The sequence below is a fragment of the Mus musculus genome, chromosome 4 (assembly GCF_000001635.26).
Source record: "Mus musculus strain C57BL/6J chromosome 4, GRCm38.p6 C57BL/6J".
Lineage (NCBI taxonomy): Eukaryota > Metazoa > Chordata > Mammalia > Rodentia > Muridae > Mus > Mus musculus.
The window spans coordinates 48,893,512-48,911,158 of record NC_000070.6 but is presented as its reverse complement, the minus strand read 5'-3'; the positions used below and the strand labels follow the sequence as shown (position 1 = coordinate 48,911,158).

General features: G+C 43.0%; 1 long non-coding RNA gene and 1 pseudogene across 1 annotated transcript in view; both read right to left on the bottom strand.

The window, feature by feature from the left end:
• Nucleotides 1-12,566, bottom strand: part of Gm12436 — a 64,645-nt gene extending 52,079 nt beyond the window's left edge. Inside the window, exon 1 of the long non-coding RNA XR_390554.1 lies at nt 12,400-12,566. This is a non-coding gene — a long non-coding RNA (predicted gene 12436). The remainder of the gene's footprint in view (nt 1-12,399) is intronic.
• Nucleotides 12,567-14,535: 1,969 nt separating this feature from the next.
• Gm23746 lies at nt 14,536-14,660 on the bottom strand (annotated as a pseudogene).
• Nucleotides 14,661-17,647: the final 2,987 nt, after the last annotated feature.

Here is a 17,647-nt window from a genome sequence, read left to right as displayed (position 1 = left end):
CAGTTCCCTGCTCTTAGAGTTATGGGCAGAGACTAAAGAGGCACTGTTGACCTTGTTTAATCCATAAACCAGGGCTGTGACTTCCACAGCCTAGCTCCCTGTGTTCTTGAGTCTGTTGCCAAGTTCAGAGGTAAAAGTAGGGTTTTTTCCCCACATTTTTATTAGATATTTTCTTAATTTACATTTCAAATGCTATCCCCAAAGTCCCCTATACCCTCCCCACCTCCCGCCCTGCTCCCCTACCCACTCATTCCCACTTCTTGGCCCTGGCATTCCCCTGTACTCGGAGCATATAAAGTTTGCTAGACCAAAGGGCCTCTCTTCCCAATGATGGCCGACTAGGCCATCTTCTGCTACATATGCAGCTAGAGATACTAGCTCTAGGGGTACTGGTTAGTTCATATTGTTGTTCCACCTATAGGGTTGCAGAGCCCTTCAGCTCTTAGGTACTTTCTCTAGCTCCTATATTGGAGGCCCTGTGTTCCATCCTATAGATGACTGTGAGCATCCACTTCTGTATTTGTCAGGCACTGGCAAAGCCTCACAGGAGACAGCTATATCAGGGTCCCTTCAGCAAAATCTTGCTGGTGTATGCAATAGTTGTCTGCGTTTGGTGGCTGATTATGGGATGGACCCCTGGGTGGGGCAGTCTCTGGATGGTCCAAACTTTCGTCTTAGGTAATAAGGACACATGCTTCACTCTGTTCATAGCAGCCCTATTTATAATAGCCAGAAGCTGGAAAGAACCCAGATGTCCCTCAACAGAGGAATGGATACAGAAATTGTGGTACATTTACACAATAGAGTACTACTCAGCTATTAAAAACAATGAATTTATGAAATTCTTGGGCAAATGGATGTATCTGGAGGATATCATCCTGAATGAGGTAACCCAATCACAAAAGAAGTCCCTTGATATGCACTCACTGATAAGAGGATATTAGCCCAGAAACCTAGAATACCCAAGATACAACTTCCAAAACACAAGAAAATCAAGAAGGAATACCAACATGTGGATACTTCATTCCTTCCTAGAATGTGGAATAAAATATCCATGGAAGGAGTTGCAGAGACAAAAGTAGGGTCTTAATTCTGACACATCTTCAGAAGTGGCCTCAGGGGCACCATCTGTCCTGGTGGGTTGATGCACTATTTGTCTGAGAGTTGTTTCTGAAAGGCTAGTCTAGAATCTTTGTATTAAGGTTCTTTCTTCACAAAATACTCATTGTAGTTACCTTCAAAGTAAAGCAGCTTGTATAAGAACCTAGATGTCCTCACTGTGTGTCACATAAGCTTACTGGCCCCACTAGAGAAGCCTTTGCCCTCCTGAAATTTTTTTCAAAGGGGAAACATAAATTTTCAAAGGATCCATCAAGGTGTTTTGAGGGAAAAGTCAGCTCTGGGCCTGACCTTTGCCTACAGAGTTCTGATAGATCTTGAACAGTGCCTGTTATGTAAGAACTGTAATGTTTCCCCTGCCTCATTTCCCTCCTGGGGGCCTCATTTCAGTGCTCAAAAACTAAAACTAGCAAACCAGAAGAGGAGTAAGCATGCAGGACAGAGAGAACTAAATCCCACAGCTTCTAGTCTCTTCTCCACTTGCAAGGTGGCTGCCATGCAGAGGCAGACTTGAGTAGGGAGAGAAGGCTCTACTCTGAACAAAAATTAAATTCACCACTCTTATAACAGACATAATTATTGAACTGTGTTGCTTGGCTTAAATTGACCTTTGGATCTCCTATTATGCAAGAATAAATATTGATCTTATTAGCCTGCTAGAATCCAAGTGAGATGGTAGGAAAAAAACTCATGTGGTAAGCTTGAAAATAAACTAGGGCTCTAAAATGAAACCCTGTTTCATGCCATGCACGGTGCTGGCTCATTTTCAAGGCAATGGCCTTGAACTTCCTGATAGTTACCCTATTAAAAAGAGCAAAATATAATGCTCTTGCTCAGTCTGCCATCTTTTCCCGCATCTTTTTCCTACATTCTCTTGCTTGCTATAAGATAAACTTGTGACATTCCCTAGCCTTCCAACAATTGCTTGTCTCTTGAGTGAGAGGCCACAGCTTGTCACTGCACTCAGAGAATGAATGCTGCATGAGATGATAACATATTTTATTATCAAGGTTAGTTGTTACCTTCAACTGTCAAGGTGCAATCAATAATCTCTCCTCATAAGATTGTTGTGTGTGTTACATTGATTAATATTTGAGAAGATACTTCACAGAGACCAAGACACATAGAGGCCTCTTGGTTGACTCTGCACCAGATTTGAACATGACTTCATGCAGCTCTGTCTCTGAAGCCCAGACTATAAATGCCAAAGGTCTCAAGGTGCACATCATAAACTATCATCTAGCCACCAAGCATCAAAACTCACTTGGATTAACTGAGCATCATCTGACAAAGAGAAAAGTGGATGCTGGGAAGAAGATGAATGCTTGAAGAAAATTAAGCCTGATTGGTAATCAATAGTACAGCTAATCACTTCCCATGAAAGAAATTTACTTTTTACTGAAAATGAATAAGTTGCTCCTAATGTTAAGATGTATCACTGCATTAATATAACTTCAGTGAAATCCCATTAACTTTCTTTGCCTCACTTCCTCTTTCTTTAAAATGGTGGTTATGGTTCTACTTGATGGCTTTTATGACTGCCAAATTAAAAGTTATGTTCCCTATGGGGAAGCTGGACTTGTGGATTTTAATAACATCTTTCTCTCTGTGCAACATTGCTAGCAATAGGAACTTCCGAGGACTTGCACATGGGTGCAACTGCATACTGGTGTGGTGGAGATTATATTTATGAGTTTGTGTAAAATAGCATTAATAATGTCCCTTGTCTACCATATGGCTCAGAAACTGTTTCCTTCTATAGTTTGCAAAAGGAAATCATTCCTATAACTTTGTGAACAACCTTCAAAACTAATTTGAATGGGATCAGAGAGAATTGCAGCAATAATAATGGACATACAGGGGGTGATTTAGAAAATCAAGTCTGAGGTTTCATGGTTGGAGAAATAAAAATAAGTCCCAGGTGTTGCCAGACCGTGTGTACAGAGATCATGACTGCAGGAAGCAGAGTTGCCTAAACCACCCCCCAAGAAAGTTGTTTTCCTTGACATCTGGTTTCAAAGCAAAAATTACAACTAATGAAACTGACCTTTAGTCTCTAAGCAAGTCTACACATGAAGGTAACAGATTTTTCCAAAGTCCGCTTTTGTCTGGGGCTTCTTTCGTAAGCTATCTAATGTAGTTAACATTATGTCCAGAAGCAAAGACACTCTCCTGAAGTCACCCACAGTGATATTTACATTGCATTGTACTAGAAGTTGGGTGTTCAGGACTAAGAATGTATGTCTAAAATCCTCAGGTGGCTTACAGACAGACCCTCTCAGAAATGCTGGCATGCTGGAGAACTGGGAGTGACACACTCAGAGATAATCAATGGGCTTTCTGAAAATGCAATGGAGAGAGCATTGTGAGCAATGATTTGCAACTCAGCCAGGAATAGAAGCTCCTACTGGGAAGCTACAGTAGATAGTGCCTTACCCAGACCTCACAAGTCTTCTTTACTCTCTGTGGACCTCGTTCCCAGCTTTGGAACACACTGTTTCCAATATCCTTTTGTATGAAACTGATTTTGAAGGGATTTGGAGCCCTGTCAGAGGGCTTCTGGAACTGCTTTATTAAAGCTTACAGAAGGCCAGAAGTGGAAAAGAGTGCACTTCTCCAGATTAAAGGTGTAACTAATGGTACAGGAGTAAGAAAGCCCACCTCCTTTCCTCTAGAGCATGACAGCATTGAAAGCTAAACTACACTTCACGTGTTCCTGTAAGGTCAGCTGCTGATCCCTTCTGCAGGGCTTCCAGGAATTGCTCACTTGTCTGGGATTTCCCATTTGTGCTATTATCCTCAAGTGTTCATTTGCACAAAAAACTCTCAATGTAGTTTGGAACACACTGTTCCAAAAGGCTTGGTCTCCAGTTAGTGGAACTGTTTGGAAAAAAATTAGGGGTGTAGCCTAGTTGGGGTGTAGCCTAGTTGGGGTGTAGCCTAGTTGGAAGAGGTGTGTCAACAGAAGTAGGCTTTGAGGTTTCAAAAGCCTACACTAGGTCCAGTCTGTCTGTTTAGCTATCCACCTGTCTGTCTGTCTGTCCATGGCCTGTAGATCAGTATGAAAAGCTCTCAGTTACTGCTCTAGCACAATGCTTACTTGTTTGTTATCACACTCCCTCCCCACCATGATAATAATAGACTAACCCTCTGAAACTATAAGCAAGCTTTCTTCTACAAGGTACCTTCATCATGGTGTCTCTCTTCACAGTAATAGAACAGTTACCAAGACATCATTCTTTCAAGGTCTTCCTATGGCCTCCAACTCTCTATATGGCTGTGGCTGGACTTGAAGACCAGTTCCTCCCGCCATTCCCTCACAAATGCTGAGATTATAGGTGCGTGCCACCATTACCAGCATCAAAATATTAGGCAGAGATAAACAGACAATGTCTAAACTCTAAGGAACTGCCACTGATACAAAAGAAGGTCATCATGAAGATAATATAAGGGCAAGTTCATGTTCACATGCCATTATTCATAATAAAGTATTGAGCAATTTGTATCTATTCGCAAATTTATGGGTAAGAAAAAACATAGTAAATATACATTATGCACTAGCATCTTATACAGAGTTCATACAGAACAAGTTTTTAACAATACTGTAAGAATGAAATAGAAGATTGAAACTTGAGAATGTTAAGTGAAATAAACAAGTAACAACAAGTCAATTATTATATTGATAGTTTGAATGAAAATGGCCCTCATAGGTACACATATTCGCGTAGTTGGTCCCTAAGTAGTGAAACTGTTTAGGAATGGTTAGGAGGTATTGCCTTGTTGGAAGAGGGGTGTCATTGAAATTAAGCTTGAGGTTTCAAACACTGGACAGTGTGGGTCAAGGAAATGGTTGTATTAATCTCAGACTCTAAAGCAGGTGTGAAAGATTAGAGTTTAATAGCTTTCATTTCAGTACATAGGTTTCCTAATGTGATTGAGATGCTACGTCATAGGAGCAACAAGAGACCAAGAGTGCCAGGGCAGAGTGGAGGTCAGACACTACAGAACAAAATTTTAAAACTAGTTTACCATCATCTCTAGTACTACAAACTGAATGCTTGTGTGCCTAAATTTTTTTATGTGAAGATCTAATTCCCAGTGTGATAGTACGTGGAGGCATAGATGATAACGATTAACCAGTCATTATCCTTATAAAAGAAGCTCAAGAGAGTTCCATTGACCAAATCACCCTGTGAACAGCCACTGTGAACAAGGAAAGACACACTTACTGGTTTTCTGATCTTGTACTGATAGGCTCTGGAAGTGTAAGACACAGCTCTGTTGCTTATAAGCCACCCAGTTCATTGCTAGTTTGTTACAGAAAACTGAATAGACTAAGATAAATAGCCAGTAGGAATTTATGAGTCACCCAGAGATAGGCTCTCAGGGACTCACCATCAAGGAAGCTCTGTGCAAGACAGCTATTACATCTTCTAGGCGAGAGGACTTGCATACAAATCACGCACATCCAAAAAGCAAGACGTGACACATACCCTATATAATATACAAGCCAGATACTGTGAGCACACAGACTAGAAAGAAACTGCTTCCAGATGAAAAGCTTGCAGCGCTGGGACCATGTGAACAGAAGCATGGAAATGGTGGTTTGCAGAACATAATTAACTGGAGATTTAGAGGAGCTGCGGTACACGTTATAAATGCCATGATGTGTTGCTTAAAGCATTTATCAACTCCAGCTCACTCTGAGACTTGCTCAAGTGTTACTCACACTTAAATGTCACACACAGATGCTCAACATTGAGAATATTTCCAAGATACACGGAGTGGTGTTTTTACACGTATTCGCAGGTACACACATTCCTGTTTAGAAGTCTCTGTCTGATTAGTCATGCCTAAAATGCTGAAGGAGAATTTTGGAAAAACCAGATGATTCACTCTTGTGTAATCTTCCTCATAAAAATACCTAATATCTGTGGATCTTAAAGAAAAAGCCCCCAATTCTGTCTCATTGTTCCTCTTTTACCATCCTGAAGTACTTGATAACATACTATCCAACCCTCCAGAAACTCACAAAAACTCCACTGCAAAAGACTAGGTTTTAATGGACTTCAAAACACCCACATTAAGCAGGTTTTCTATCATATATGAGCTTAGAACATAAATTCCCAAGCTCCTTATTGATCATAATTCATGACAGTGGTTAACTTGTAATTAAAGCCAAATGAGTAAAAACCCTTTAATTTAATTCTTCCCCGTGGTTTGTTGGTTTCTGTGGTCCTGCTGAGTGGCACCAGGTTCTACCCACAGTTCAGTAAAACCTCAAAGTCACCATCAGCTCTTGCTTCCTCTCTTCACCCACATCCAGTTAATCACTGTATCCTGGCATGCCCACTATATTTATATTTCTTGCTTAACTCCTCTCCCCACCTTTCCCTTATCTGTTGCCTTAGTTCTGGCAGGACCACTACTCAATGAGAGAATACTGGAAACTTGAAACTCCTAGCACACTCAGACCTGTTACTGGAGTTTTAGGGCAAAATCTCTGGCTATAGCAGGGCCAACAGACTGGGCTCAGCCATCTGTCCCAGCATGCCAATTAAAGAGACTGATAACAGTTCAACACAGAGCAGGGACTTATCAAAGGCCATGTTTGGAAAAACAGGTAAAAGGGTTTAGTGATTCCAAGTCCCTGTTCAGGATGCTGACCTTAGCTTTAGGTTTTATTAGAGGTAGAATAGGGGCAGTGAGCAAGAGACATGAAGAGTTAAACAGTCCTAAGCAAGGCATGGGCTGGTTAGTCACATGGTTGTGCTTCTGCAAGGTATTCTGAATAAGTCGTTACTTCACCATCACTTGAAAGAACCAATGTGATTCCTTTGAGATGATCACTTGTGTGCCAGGGTACAGCCTTTATGAATAATTACTGTCATTTGTGGAATGGTCTGTCGTTCAATCAAAGATGAATGATTGTCCTTCAATCAAAGATGACTGAAGGTCTAGAACAATGACTTTCAGCTTTGAAAGTTGAAGAAATAGGTCATGTAGACATACCTCCTTAGTGATGACCATACTTATGTATTGAGTCAAGAGACCAAACCAAAGTTAAGACAGGGTTAAGTGATGGACCAGTCAACATTTTTAGCTAAAGCTATCTCTCTCTCTCTCTCTCTCTCTCTCTCTCTCTCTCTCTCTCTCTCTCTCTCTCTCTCTTATTGTAAACCTATAGGGATAGTTTTTATATTTTTTATTGTGTTTTTTAATTAGGTATTTATTTCATTTACATTTCCAATGCTATCCCAAAAGTCCCCCACCCGCTCCCCCACCTACTCCCCCACCCACCCACTCCCAGTTCTGGCATTCCCCTGTACTGAGGCAGATAAAGTTTGCATAACCAATGGGCCTCTCTTTCCACTGATGGCCAACTAGGCCATCTTCTGATATATATGCACCTAGAGACACGAGCTCTGGGGGGTACTGGTTAGTTCATATTGTTATTCCACCTATAGGGTTGTAGATCCCTTTAGCTCCTTGGTTACTTTCTCTAGCTCCATTGGGGGCCCTGTGATCCATCCAATAGCTGACTGTGAGCATCCACTTCTGTGTTTGCTAGGCCCGGGCATAGACTCACAAGAGACAGCTATATCTGGGTCCTTACAGCAAAATCTTGCTAGTGGATGCAATGGTGTCAGCTTTTGGAGGCTGATTATGGAATGGATCCCTGGATATGGCAGTCTCTAGATAGTCCATCCTTTCGTCTCAGCTCCAAACTTTCTCTATTATAGACCCACTTCAATTGGATTTCCATATCCGAAATGCCACAGTATATTTTGAAAGCAAAGAAAATCCAACCCAGACACTATTGCATATGCCAGAAAGATTTTTCTGAAGGGACCCTGTTATAGCTGTCTCGTATGAGGCTATGCCAGAGCCCGGCAAATACAAAAGTGGATGCTCACAGTCATCTATAAGATGGAACACAGGGCCCCCGATGGAGAAGCTAGAGAAAGCACCCAAGGAGCTGAAGGGGTCTGCAACCCTATAGGTGGAACAACAATATGAACTAACCAGTACCCCCAGAGTTCATATCTCTAGCAGAAGATGGCCTAATCAGCCATCACTGGGAAGAGAGGCCCCTTGGTATTGCAAACTTTATATGTCCAGTTCAGGGGAATGCCAGGGCCAAGAAGCAGGAGTGAGTGGGTAGGGGAGCAGGGCAGGGGGAGGGTATAGGGAACTTTTGGGATAGCATTTGAAATGCATATAAAGAAAATATCTAATTTTTTAAAAAAAGAAAATCAGTAAAATTTAAAAAATCAGCAATGATTTTTATTTCCACTAAGTTGAATGCATATTTTATATTGTCCTCATTTCACACCCATACTTAGCCAAATCCTCAACCTTTTTCATTACATGTTGCACTCTTGTTTTCTCTAACATTGCTTTTTCTGGGTGCCTTTATCCAATAAAGCCAGATCAAGCAAGAGATAATACCAATGGCATCTGCAATGAACTTGGTCTGTGGGAAATTCTGGAGACAGTATAGTTAGTGTGTGTGCCCCCAGAACAATAAACTGGTACACTTCTATTCCCACTCAACTTGTTGTTGTTGCTGCTGCTGCTGCTGCTGGTGGTGGTGGTGGTGGTGATGGTGTTCTTTCTCTTGTTGAGGCTTCTTCAGCTGAGCCCCAGCACTTCCTGCTTCTCATCTGAGCAGAATAGCCCACCTACTCAAGAATCCAAGAGGCAAGGAGCTAAAGGGGTCTGCAACCCTATAGGAGGAACAACAATATGAACTAACCAACCAGTACCCCCAGAGCTCATGTCTGTAGCTGCATATGTAGCAGAAGATGGCAGAAGAGAGGCCCCTTGGTATTGCAAACTTTATATGCCCCAGTACAGGGGAACTGCCAGGGCCAAAAAGTGGGAGAGGGTGGGTAGGGGAGTGGGGGGCGGAGGGTATGGGGCACTTTTGGGATAGCATTTGAACTGTAAATGAAGAAAATACCTAATTAAAAAAAAGAATCCAGGAGGCCTATTCTGTTAAAAGTGAAAGCTCACTTGTAACACTGAGGTGCAAGCATAGCAAGAGATCCAAAACACTTAGTCAGAGCACTAACTGAGTCCATAACAAACTATTTATCCAAAATCGCAAGATTTTTATTTAACCACTGGAATAAATTGACCCAAGTGGATCAGTGGTGTTTCTGTGGTCACCAGTCTGGCAACTTTGCTCTTAAAAAATCAGCAATGATTCTAATTTCCTCTAAATTAAATGCATATTGTATTTTTTCCTCATTTACACCCATTCCTAGCCAAAGCTTCGACCCTTCTTGATGCACACCACTCTGTCTCTCTGACATTACTTTCTCTGGGCTCCTTTTTTCCAATAAAGCTAAATGGTAAAGTTTATTCCCTAGCTGTTCTTGCTTCTGCGTTTCCTTTTTTGATCTCATTTATCCCCACAGCTTCAAATACCCTAGCACTAGCGTTACCTCGTTTTATATCTCTTCCCTGGATTGCCCCTCCAAGTGTGAGCCTCGTCTATCCAACTGCTTACTTAGCATCTTCATCTGAATATTTTTAAACCCATCTCAATTTTAAAGTACCCAAATTAAAACCTCTACCAATCTGCCCATCCTATATTTCCATATGGTCAACACAGTGCCTAGGACACCACCTGGCTGTTTTCTAAATTCTTATATCAGTCACACTGTATCACACGTGGACCATGCTTCCAAAACACAGTGTGGATCCCTCCACTTCCATCCACGCCCACTAGTAAAACAGTAGACAAACCTCAAACATTAGGTAGAAGACTACAGACATCACCTTGCTCATCTCAGTGCTTCAGTTGTGTAGCCCTAAAAGTCAATCTCCACATAAAAGAATCATCGTTAGAATTAGATTCTGCCATTTCTTCCATTAAAACATTTTATTGGCTTCCTATGATAGCTTAAGTCCTGTCTCTCCTCTAATCTCTCCTCTAATAAAAAAAAAAAAAAAAAAAAACATCTGAGTGTCTTGAATTGATCAGTTAAACAAGATTTGTATATTTCAGAAGCTGCTCAAAATAAGACTACAGTAGTTTTCTCCAGCACCATGCAGAATTGACGTTAGTTAACAGAGCAGGTATTTTCATTGTGGTTCTTTTTTACAAACTCTTTATACCAGGTCTTGTCACCTCTCTTTCCAAGTGCCTGATAGTCAGAGAGATTAACCTGGTCGACCATCTCTTCAATCTACTCACAAGTGTCTGATTTTTTTTTAAATCTTCCCTTGAGTTTAATTTTAGTATCTTAAAGGAAGATCCAATTTAGATGTTTGATTTGTGGCCCAGTTTTTATATTATTCATTTAGACAAACTGGATGGGTTAAATGTGTGAACACTTTGAGAGGATGCAGCTGGCACTCTCGATTCTGGAAAATTCTTCTTTATGGTACATAGTTTACCATCTTTTTGGATAGATAGTAACGTTTTTACTAATAAAAATATAGACACATACACAGCCTTACCTCAAACTCAGCATCGTGTTCTGTTACCTCTTTCTTTTTATTTACATGTAACCCATTACTTCATTCACACATTCAAAAAAAAAAAGTCCCAAGACTTCTCTCATATATCAAAAACATGAACAAGCAAACAAAGTCTATATATTCACAAAACTTGCATTGCAAGGGGCAGATTTTAAAAAATACTTAGGATAGGTCAGCTAATGATAGTGATTATGAAGAATGCAGAACAAGCAATAAGAGTTAACTTTATAAAACGAGACAATGAAGACTGGCTAGTTTGCATCAGGTTAACCGAGAAGGCCTTTTTAAGAACACAAGCATTTGATCATCTAGCAGAAGAATGAAGAAGGGCCAGTCATGGGAGTATGTGGGGATAGTCCAAGCAGAAAGGACAGCACTTGCTGGAAAGGCTTAGACACTTTCTAGGAAGTTCCTCTGAGTGTAAAGCTACAGGACAAAAAGGAAGAGAATCTTACTAACTCTGAACCAGACTTGCACGAACCTTTCATGACTATTTGACCTAGAAAATACAAATTGTGCTTCAAGTGACTTTCCTTTTGTGATTGCCCCCACTAGAAAGCCTTTTGCTTAACCATTAATAAAAAACGAAACTCAACAATGTTCCCTTACTTTTGTATGTCATTGTTTTCAAAGATTGTTAAAATATTTGGCAAAGAAATTTAAGTGATTTTTTTCATATGTCAATTATTTATATATGAGAACATTTGAATAGTTCTTTTTCTCTGCTATTTTTCACTTTTATTGGTTCTTTGTGAATGTCACATCATTCACCTCTCTCTCACTCATCCCTCCCTCATCTAATAACTGCCCTCTACCCTTGCAACCTCCTCCCCAACATAGAAAAGAAAATCTTGTGGAAGCTGGAGTGTATCATGGTATTGTCCCATAGTATAACCTTTATCCACACTTCTTTGCTTGCAAATGTTCATTGCAATGACTTGTTGGTCTGGTACAAGGCCTCTGTCTTCTGCTACTCTATCAATGCCAAAACCTCACTGGGAATCTATAGGACCATGAAAGGCAGCCTGATTCCTGGTTGAGCTAAGGCTAAAACCCAAGTGACCCTAAAGGGATGGTAGGCGTTTTTGCCTGTTTCCTGGATACCAGACTCCTGACACGAGGCCACAGCCCTCCCATAGACTTGTGGCCACCAGTCTCATAAGGACAATGCCCCAAGCCCCTCCACAAGTAGAGTATGTGTGGTCACAGAAAGTCAAAACAGATCTCCATTTTAATGAGGTACCTAAAGGCCTAGAAGCTTAGCCAATAAACTTTCCTTTCCAGACACTCACCTGAAAAAGGTATTTAACCTCAGGCCCACCCTGAGAAGTGGGGTACAGTTTTACTCATCAACTTTCTGCCATGACAATAAATGCCTTAAAACCATGGACTGCCTCTTTTCACCAGGAGAGTCATAGAGAAGGCCTTTGCCTATAGAGTCACTGTTTAATCTCCCTTAGAAGGCCTCTCTGTGCTTCCAGCCAAGCCACGGCTGCTAAACTCAAGCCCACAGCTGCTCTCAAACCAAAGACTCCCCCCGGGGATCCAGTCAGAGTTCTCCCCTCTTTTTCCCCCTTGGCCCCGGGCTAGATCCAGTCCGAGGGACCCCACTCCATTCTCAGCTCTTCTGAGGCTCCTAGTGGTGCCTGGGTATCCAAGAGCCTGAGAACCAGCCGAGCCTGTTGTCACAGGCTGGGGGACCCCCAGCCAGTTCCAGCTGTCCCCCACACCTCAAACTGCACTTCCCCACCACCCCTGAGCATTGTCCTGGGCCCAGACACCCACCTGAGTGAGGTAAGCACGGTCAAAACTCCTTCGTCCTGCCCTCCACCCCCAGCAGCCATGCCCTGTGGTGGAGCAGACAAAAGAACCATAATCCTACAAGACTCATCTCAAATATCCTGTTGTTGCCCTCTGTCATGGAGATCCTGTAGTTTTGGATCTGTAGGACTGGCTCCTTCTTGTAGTCCAGCAATTCATCAATGGGGAAATGTTGGGCTGGGCCAATTCAAAGTCTTGCATCTGGACCTGAGAAGTATCTGAGCTAGTTGTCCCACAGGTTCTCCCTCTCTCATGCCCTCAGGACTGACTCACCAGAACCACCACCACAGCCACCACCACCCATCCTACAACTAGGGCCAGCTCTACTCTGCTGCACAGGCGAAATGCAGGGCCCACTCGCCCAAGTGTTCCATCTGGTGAGGGACAGGGCCAGTTCTCCCATTCTCATGACTCTCAAGGCCAGCTCTCCTACCTACTATAGGTGGTGAGGGGTGAGGGAGGGCAGGAGGGTGTCTCTCCCTCATCTGAACCACTGCCCAGCAGAAAAGAAGCACAGCCTGCTCTCCTGAGCTCACACCTTTGTGACTGGCTCACCTGCAAACTCAACATCTAGAGTCACTTCTACTATGTTGCCCAGGTGAGGTGCAGGGCCGGCTATTTAGAATGCTGCAGAAGGTGAGGGTGGGGACAGCTCTTTTGCTTTCATGACTCTATCAGTGCCAGCTCTCCTGCCCACAGTGGGTGGAGAGGGTAAAGGGGAGGGGACAGAATCCCTTTCTTGCTTACACCACCACACAGCAGACAAGAGGCAGGGCCAGCTCTCCCACACTCACGCCCTCAGGGCCAGATCACCAGCAACCCCACATCCAAGGCCAGCTCTACTATGCTGCCCAGGTGAGGTGCAGGGCTTGCTCTCCTGAGTGCTGAAGTTGGTGAGAGGTAGGGCCAGCCCTTCTGCTCTGATGACATCAGGGCCAGCTCTCCTGCGTGCCATTGGTAGCAAGGGGCAAGGAGATGTTGGCATTTCTCCCTGGACCATGTCATCTCATGGCCGAAAAGTGATGCAACAAGCTCTCCCATGCTCACACCCTTCTAGGCTGGTTTACCTATGTCCCTGCCACCAGGGTCAGCTCTACTGTGCTGCCCAGGCAAGGTGTGGAGCCCGATCTCCTAAGAGTATAGCATCTGGTGAGGAACAGCTCTCCTGCTCTCATGACCACATGGCCAGGTCTCCCATATGCCACAAGAAGTGAGGAATGAGAGGAAAGGAAGGTATCTCTCCCTCATCCTTGCTCCCACCAGGGAGAGAAGCGGCAAGACCAGCTCTCCCATGCTTGCTCATCCAAAGCTAGATCTCCCGTGACTCCTACAGTGTTCTAGGCCCACACATGATCTCCCAAGCACTGCAGCTGGTTAGGAGAGGTCAGCTCTTCTGCTCTCACCATGCCTAGGACCAGCTCTCCCATGATGCCTGGGAAAGAGGTAGGACCAGTTCTGCACGCCTTTAGACATTAACATATCACTGATAGCTGCCTGATATCCACCTGTTCTTTGGTAGTAACAGGCCCCTGATGCTGCAGGGCCACTGACCCATATGTGGCCACTGGTGGTAGCACAGGCCAGCATTCCATCATGGTCCCTGGCTGCTCACACCCTCAAGGCTCCAGTTCTGTCTCTCTTCATTGTGCACACATCCTTCTGTTTCTCTTTCTCTTCCATTTCTCCACCACTTACGTGCTCCTCTTAGTGGTGCCTGTGGTCTCTGAGTGCCTGGCGTCACCACAGGAGTGGTCTTAGGAGTGCTATGCCCCAGTCATGCATTATGGTACTGAGTAGAAGTCACCTCAGGCATAATCTGCCCCCACCCCAGGCCTGAAAGACGCCAGACTAGAGGTCATCTCAACTAGCTCCTGGTCTAGACCCTCATGGTGCTTGCTGGTCTAGTGTCTTGAGCTCACACCTTACCTGGGCCCTCCCAAATGTCCCATGTGAAGGTCTCTGTCTCAGGCTCATCCTGCCTGGTGCCCATGGTCCCAGGTGGGGTTCCTCTAGTCTCCAGCTTGCTCTCCAATGTGGGAGCCTGTCTGGGCCTGAGTGACATGGGAAAGATGACTGTCTCATGCTTGCTTTTTATCAGGGAGTGTTAGGCTACTGATAGTTCAGATCAGATCAGAACACTGAACACAGGTAGCCTCTCCCCTCTCTGCAACCTACTGATGCAGATATGATAAAGCAGCCACACCTGCAATGCCTCTAGGGGTGGGTTCTCTGCTAATTTTGATGGCACCATTATCGTATACAGCTCTCATTTATATGAAATGGTTTGGTGCATATAACCTATATCCAACCCAGAATCCTTAAGTAGTTTACAGATTATGTGCTATAATTAGCCCAATGTAAATGTTAGGTAAATAATCATTGTGCTGGTTTGGTTAGGAAATAAAAACAAGAAAAAATCTGCACATGCCCAGTATAGGTGAATGCTTTAAAAAAACTATTTTCCATATGTGTCTAATTAAATCTACAGATGTAGAGCCAGTGGCCACAAAAATCCAACTGTTGTTAGGTTTAAAAAGAAAAATAATCTGAGCAGAGTGTGCTAAGCAGTCTCTCAGGACATTTATTCTGGCAAAAGATTTAAGAACAATTGGTTGTTCAAAAGCTGGGGAGGTAGAAAGCCAGTTGGAAGGCTCTAGTCTGTACAAAACGGCTTGAATAAGGACCATGACGCTGAGACTGGAAAGGAAGCTATGAGTAAAGCCACGTAGGACACCATGCAAGCTGAACTCACTGAGTAACTGGGCGGGTAGCAAGAGGGCAATAGCGTTAGAGAAAGGTGATCAACAGCGAGCGTAACTTGATGTGAACAGATTTTATATTTCGATATGTTGGTGGTCTTTTTGTCTTATTGACGGTGTCTTTTGCCTTGCAGAAACTTTGGAGTTTCATTAGGTCCCATTTGTCAATTCTCGATCTTACAGCACAAGCCATTGCTGTTCTGTTCAGGAATTTTTCCCCTGTGCCCATATCTTCAAGGCTTTTCCCCACTTTCTCCTCTATAAGTTTCAGTGTCTCTGTCGATATGTTGGGTTTTTTTCTCAGACCAAATTCCCACTATTACTCACGTATCTCAAACTCAAGCTAAATATCAGGACAAGGCCAAACCATCCACCCTATCTTCTTGGCACACTGAAAGCAAGAATAATAGGCTCCAGTTATAGGTTGTATCACACAGTGATTTTAAGGTCTCTAACTTTAAAGTCACTCATCAACCCGCTAAGACCTTCCACCTCAGAATTTCTCCTGCAGACTGAGATAGGCTTATTTCATTCCCAGATGTTCTAACCTTTACTCCTCACTTCTTTTCCTACAGAAAAAGCTATGTGGCTTTCTATCCCCTCACCTGGATTAACCTCCGCGTGAATAGGATGTCAGCCAACCCTGAGCATTGGGATAAATTCTAAGTTGCTTCAGTAACCTTCTGCTGTCCTATACTTTCCAACAAACTTGATCCAAGTTTCTGTGAGCTTCCAAACCAACATATGAGTTCCCTGGATGCACCTCTGCAGAAATCCCAGAGCACTCACTTAGATAGATGCCTCTTCCCAAAGTCCCTCCTGGTGCTTTCAGATAAGAAAGAGGCCATGCTTTCTCTCTTCCGAAAAATCAGTCTTTCTAAACAAAATTACAAAATACTTGAGTATAAATATAGAAATAGTGTACTGCTACTTAATTCTGCATTTTTGCATTATAATATAAGGAGTTGTGAAACTACAATGCTTGCCATGTTGAGAAAATAACAAATTGGGCTAGGCATGATGGCTTGCACAATATCACAGTACTCAAGGCTGAAGACAGTGGAAAACAATAAGTTTGAGTCAACCTGGGCAGCATAGTGAGTCTCTGAGGCTGCCAGGGAGGGCACTGTGCAAGGAGTAGAGGGCTTTCGTTGCATTTCAGAAAAGGTTCTGAAAGTTGGTAGTTAAGGTGCAAAGAGATACAGACGTTCCTAATAACTTGTGTGGTTTGAAATGGTTAAAATGACAATTTTGTTTTCTCTGTGTGTGTGTCTGTGTCTCTCTGTCTTTCTCTGTCTCTGTTTCTCTCTGTGTCTGTGTCTCTCTGTCTTTCTCTGTCTCTGTGTGTGTTGTACATGTTTCCTGTTCATGTGCATATAATGTGTGTGTGTGTGTGTGTGTGTGTGTGTATGCAAGCGTTTATATAAATGTGTGCATGTGTATATGTTTAGGCTCGAGGTTTGTGTCTAGACTTTTCCTGAGCTGCTCTTCTACCTTTTTCCTTTGAGGCAGAGTCTCTCAAGCCCAGAGCCCACAGATAGAGTCTCACTAGCCAGCTTGCTCTGATGATTCTGTCCCCATCTTCCAAGGCTAGCACTTCAGGCAGGCTACCAAGCTCACCTGGCCTATAGGCAGCTTCTAGGGATCTAAATTCCAGACCTCTTGTTTTTCCATCAAGTGCTTCATGCTGAGCTATTGTCCCAGCCCTGATCCATGTATTTTAACACAGTCTTTAAATATGGGGTGACATTGATGAGATTGCTGCCAGGATTTCTGAATAACCTCCATGAGGGAGCAGTGTCTTACCAAAACACCAACATCACACCTGCAGAGTGGGTCATGGTTGCTTCTGACATTGGTCCATAAGAAGTTCCCTTCAACTTTGACTCCTGCTGAGAACTGCCCAACAAATTATGGCTTGTCTTTTTGTTGCTATGGTGATTTCAGACTCCTTTGTATTTTCCAATGTTTATCTTGATCTCAATTTTCATTCCTATTTTCAGATTATTTTATATTAATACTATTTATGAACATTCATACAATACCTCAAATCATTTAAAGGATATGATATACTTTAAGTAGCCTCAATTCCAGGAGATGACCAGTTAGACTGTTTGCTTGTTTGTTTTATTTCTCTAATGTGGGCACTTCTCTGGGTATAAACTTCACCATAGCCCCAGGCATTGACACCTCCAGGAAATCCCATTAGACAAGAGGCATGTCTTCATTAGATAACTAAGGTTCTCATCACTCACTCTTGGGTTGACTTGACTTATACCTGCTTGTCTTCCTCTGACAGAAGGCTGCCTTCCAGTGCCATTCTACAAAAGCAGTGATGATTCTTAGCTCCGAGTAGGGGTCTCAGCTGAGAAAACAAAGCGCACACTCTCCAGTGGGGTTTTACTGCCTTCCAAAATGAATAAGGAACATGACGCTCAGCAATTCCTGTTTGC